This window comes from Bos javanicus, chromosome 7 (assembly GCF_032452875.1).
Source record: "Bos javanicus breed banteng chromosome 7, ARS-OSU_banteng_1.0, whole genome shotgun sequence".
In the NCBI taxonomy this organism is placed as follows: Eukaryota; Metazoa; Chordata; class Mammalia; order Artiodactyla; family Bovidae; genus Bos; species Bos javanicus.
This window is the reverse complement of record NC_083874.1, coordinates 103,563,289-103,568,822: the sequence shown is the minus strand read 5'-3', so window position 1 is coordinate 103,568,822 and position 5,534 is coordinate 103,563,289. Positions and strand designations below refer to the sequence as shown.

The 5,534-nt window shown below is 39.3% G+C and overlaps 1 non-coding gene across 1 annotated transcript; it reads left to right on the top strand.

Annotated features, from left to right (window-relative positions):
- The first annotated feature begins 4,402 nt into the window (after window positions 1-4,402).
- LOC133252189 (U6 spliceosomal RNA) lies at window positions 4,403-4,509 on the top strand. The gene has a single exon (XR_009737819.1). It is a non-coding gene; the product is annotated as a U6 spliceosomal RNA (small nuclear RNA).
- Window positions 4,510-5,534: the final 1,025 nt, after the last annotated feature.

Below are 5,534 nucleotides of genomic sequence, written 5' to 3'. Positions count from 1 at the left end.
ACAGATATCTCACCTTCTTTGTTAAATTTATATCTGAGAACTTTGTTCTTTTAGATGTTACTATAAATAGATTTGTTTTCTGAATTTATATTTTTATATAATTTGTTAATGTGTGAGAACATAACTGATTTTCTATATGAATTTTATATACTGCAGTTTTACTTAAATTGTTGATTAGTCCTGAGAGATTTTTGGTGAAAACCTAAGGGTTTTCTGTCTGTAGTACTTTATTATCTGTGAACAGAAGCAATTTACTCTTCCTTTCTGATTTAGCTGCTTTTTATTTATTTTTCTTTCCTAATTTCTTTGACTTTTGGCATGAAGTGATGGGACTGGAGGCCATGATCTTAGTTTTCTGAATGTTGAGCTTTAAGCCAACTTTTTCACTCTCCTCTGTCACTTTCATCAAGAGACTCTTTAGTTCTTCTTCACTTTCTGCCATAAGGGTGGTGTCATCTGCATATCTGAGGTTATTGATATTTCTCTCGGCAATCTTGATTTCAGCTTATGCTTCCTCTGCCCAGCATTTCTCATGATGTACTCTGCATATAGGTTAAATAAGCAGGGTGACAATATACAGCCTTGACATACTCCTTTTCCTATTTGGAACCAGTCTGTTGTTCCATGTGCAGTTCTAACTGTTGCTTCCTGACCTGCATATAGGTTTCTCAAGAGGCAGGTCAGGTGGTCTGGTATTCCCATCTCTTTCAGAATTTTCCACAGTTTATTGTGATCCATACAGTCAAAGGCTTTGGCATAGTCAATAAAGCAGAAATATATGTTTTTCTGGAACTCTCTGACTAGGAATTACAGTACTGTGTTGAGTAAAAGTGATGAAGGTGGATTTATTTGTCATGTTCCTGATCTTAGAAGAAAAGCATTCAGCATTTCTCCATTTATGATGATGTTTGCCGAGGGTCAGTCACAGATAGTGTTCATTATGTAGAGATACATTCTCTTTATGCAAAGTTTGTGTAGAGTTGTTACCATAGAAGGACGTTGAATTTTGTGAAATGCTTCTTCACTGATTGAAATAGCCAGTGGTTTCTATTATTTATTTTCTTAATGTAATGTGTCACTTTTATAATGTGACATTTATAGTGTGTGATGCTGAATCTTAATGCATCCCAGTAACAAATCCCACTAGATCAAGGTGCATGATCCTTATCTTTTAATGTGCTGTTGAATTTAGTTTGTTAGTAATTTGTTGAGAAATTTTACATCGATTTCTATTAGGAACATTAACCTGCAATTTTCTTTTCTTGTTGTGTCCTTATCTGGCATTAGTATCAGGATAATGCTGGCCTCATGAAATGAGTTTGGATATATTTCTCCCTGTTCTATTTTCTGGAAGTGTCTGAGAAGGATTGGTATTCAGTTTAGTTCAGTTGAGTCACTCAGTCCTGTCAAACTCTTTGCGACCCCATGGACTGCAGCATGCCAGGCCTCGCTGTCGATCACCAACTTCAGGAGTTTACCCAAACTCATGTCCATTGAGTTAATGATGCCATCCAACCATCTCATCCTCTGTTGTCCCCTTCTCCTCCCACTTTCAATCTTTCTGAGCATCAGGATATTTTGAATGAGTCAGTTCTTTGCATCAGGTGGCCAAAGTATTGGACTTTCATCTTCAGCATTAGTCCTTCCAATGAATGTTCAGGACTGATTTCTTTTAGGACTGACTGGTTGGATCTCCTTATAGTCCAAGGGACTCTCAAGAGTCTTCTCCAACACCACAGTTCAAAAGCATCAATTCTTCACCACCCAGCTTTCTTTAAAGTATGACTCCCACATCCATACACGACTATTGGCAAAACCATAGCTTTGGCTACATGGACCTTGTTGGCAAAACAGTGTCTATGCTTTTTTAATATGCTGTCTAGATTGGTCGTAGCTTTTCTTCCAAGGAGCAAGTGTCTTTTAATTTCATGGCTGCAGTCACCATCTGCAGTGATTTTGGAGCACCGCCCCCCCACCAAAAAAATATAAAGTCTGCCACTGTTTCCACTGTTTCCCCATATATTTCCCATTAAGTGATGGGACCAGATGCCATGATGTTCATTTTCTGAATGTTAAGCTTTAAGCCGACATTTTCACTCTCCTCTTTCACTTTCATCAAGAGGCTCTTTAGTTCTTCACTTTCTGCCATAAGGGTGGTGTCATCTTCGTATCTGAGGTTATTGATATTTCTCCTGGCAATCTTGATTCCAGCTTATGCTTCTTCCAGCCCCGCATTTCTCATGATGTACTCTGCATATAAGTTAAATAAGCAGGGTGACAATATACAGCCTTGAAGTACTCCTTTCCTGATTTGGAACCAGTCTGTTGCTCCATGTCCAGTTCTAACTGTTGCTTCCTGACCTGCGTACAGATTTCTCAAGAGGCAGGTCAGGTGGTCTGGTATTCCCATCTCTTTCAGAATTTTCCACAGTTTGTTGTAATCTAAACATTCAAAGTCTTTGGCTTAGTCATTAAAGCAGAAGTAGATGTTTTTTCTGGAACTCTCTTTCTTTTTTGATGATCCAATGGATGTTGACAATTTGATCTCTGATTCTTCTGCCTTTGCTAAATCCAGCTTGAACATCTGGAAGTTCACAGGTCACGTTGTTTAAGCCTGCCTTGGAGAATTTTGAGTGTTACTTTGCTAGTGTGTGAGATGAGTGCAATTGTGCATTAGTTTGAACATTCTTTGGCATTGCCTTTCTTAGGGATTGGAATGAAAACTGAACTTTTCCAGTTCTGTGACCACCGCTGAGTTTTCCAAATTCACCAGCATATTTAGTTCAGCACTTTCTCAGTATCATCTTTCAGGATTTGAAATAGCTCAACTGGAATTTCATCACCTCCACTAGCTTTGTATGTAGTGATACTTCCTAAGGACCACTCGACTTTGCACTCCATGATGCCTGGCTCTAGGTAAGTGATCACACCATCGTGATTATCTGGGTCACGAAGATCTTTTTTGTACGGTTCTTCTGTGTATTCTTGCCACCTCTTCTTAATATCTTCTGCTTCTGTTAGGTCCATAACATTTCTGTCCTCTATTGTGCCCATCTTTGCATGAAATGTTCCCTTGGTATCTCTGATTTTCTAGAAGAGATCTCTAGACTTTCCCATTCTGTTGTTTTCCTCTATTTCTTTGCATTCATCACTGAGGAAGGCTTTCTTATCTCTCCTTGCTATTCTTTGGAACTCTGCATTCAACTGGGTATATCTTTCCTTTTCTCCTTTGCCTTCACTTCGCTTTTCACAGCTATTTGTAAAGCCTCCCCAGACAACCATTTTGCCTTTTTGCATTTCTTTTTCTTTAGGATGGTCTTGATCACTGCCTCCTGTACAATGTCACGAACCTCCATCCATAGTTCTTCATGCACTCTGTCTGTCAGATCTAATCCCTTGAATCTATTTGTCACTTCCACTTAAGGAATTTGATTTAGGTCATGCCTGAATGGTCTAGTGGTTCTCCCCACTTTCTTCAATTTAAGTCTGAATTTGACAATAAGGAGTTCATGATCTGTGCAACAGTCAGCTCCTGGTATTGTTTTTGCTGAATGTATAGAGCTTCTCCATCTTTGGCTACAAAGAATATTATCAATCTGATCTTGGTATTGACCATCTGGTTAGTCAGACTTGCCCATGAGTGTCCAGGAGTCTCTGGTGGTGGCATGGGTCGACGGTGGCCTGCTGCAGGGTTGGGGCACTGAGTCTAGCAGTGCCTGCATGGAACCTTTTGAAGGAGGTCGCCATTATTTTCATTACCTCCACCATAGTTTGGCCCCACGTAAATAACAGGGAGGATTTGTATTAATCTTCTTTAAATGTTTGATATAATTTACCAGCAAGACCCTCTAGTCCTAGACTTTCCATTATTTTTAAAGCTTTTGGTTACTGAATTAGCTTTCTTGTTCAGTCACTCAATTGTATCCAACTCTTTGGAACACCTTGGACTGTTGCCTACCAGGCTCCTCTGTCCATGGGATCTCCCAGGCAAAAATACTGGAGTGGGCTGCCAAACTGTTGAGTTCAGATTTTTGATTTCTTCATGAGTCAACTTGGTGGGTTGTCTGTATCTAGGAATTTATCCCTCTCTTCTATGGTGTCCACTTTGTTGGTGTATAATTTTTTATAGTACTCTCTTACAATCCTTTGCTTAGTATGGTATCCACTGTAATGTTTTCTTTCTCATTTATGATTTTGAGTCTTTGCTTCTTTTTTCTTAGTCTAGCTAACAGTATATCAATTTTGCTTATCTTTTCAAAACAATAACCCTTAGTTTCATTGTTTTTTTTTTCTAATTTTTTAAGTCTTCATTTTCATACTAATCTTTGTTATACTTCCTTCTGCTAATACGTTCTTCCTAGTGTCTTGAGCAGTAGAATAGCTGGTTCTTATTACTTCTTTGGTACTTGCTTTGGCAGCACATACACTGAAAATTGGAATGATACAGAGAAGATTAGCATGGTCCCCTTTTAAGGATGGCACTCAATTTTTGAAGCCTTCCATCATTTTAACTTATATAGCTGTGCTTGTTGTGCTTAGTCACAGGAATTGAACCAGGGTCTCCTGCATTGCAGGTGTATTCTTTACCAGCTGAGCTGCCAAGGAAGCCCCAAATTATACAGTGCTGTATGTCAATTATATCTCAGTAAAACTGGAATAAGAAAAAAATTGCTTGGATTGGTATCATCTTGTAAGAGTGGGACTCACAAACACAACCAGACATTTGGGAACCTCTCTCTTGGCAGCAGCTAATAAAGCTGGGGTGCTAGGATATGTGCAAAAGCTCTTTCAAGGCATTTTCTTGGAGCCGACTGGAGGGACAAGGCAAGAGTGGTGTCTATAAGCAGCACTGGTCTCCAGGTGGACTCAGTCATCCCCTGGAGCCTGCCACTTTGATGTGGATGTTTCCCCGTTTGTCTATTCTGCTATAATATTTTCTAGATTTTTTTTTTCAAAGAGAATTGTTTCATGTGTGTTCTTTCAAAGAGGAAGAATATTCAGTGTGTTAGAGGGTCTCAGGAGCCTCCTATATTGCCATCTTGACCCTTTACTACATTCTTAGGCATAGTTCTTGTCAAGTCTCTTTAAGACCAACATGAACGTGAAGGCCAGCTGACCTCAATTTAACAATGACTCTTAGGACATCTCTAATAATATTTAAAGACAGACACTGTCCATCTTAAACAAGAGCGGCTGACCAGTTGTACACAACTGCCCATTACTTACTCACTCATGTGGCCCAGACAAAATGTAATTAGCCTTCTCCCTCCTATAATCCTATGAACCTTAGCTTTACTCCCATTTTTAAGAAATTACTAAGAGACAGTACATGCCCCCTTAGAGGCTCATTCTGATAATTAGCTGGTCACAGCAAGAAACATTTCCTATTCAATCAGGCCAGTCATGCTATCTGCTCATGCCCACCTGCTTGAGTGATTTCCCCTCAAAGTTCTTGCTGACCTTGCTTACTCCTTCCTCCCTATACAAGGAAAGCTTTTTTTTTTTTTTTCTGTTTGATTTTGAGATGCTTGCAG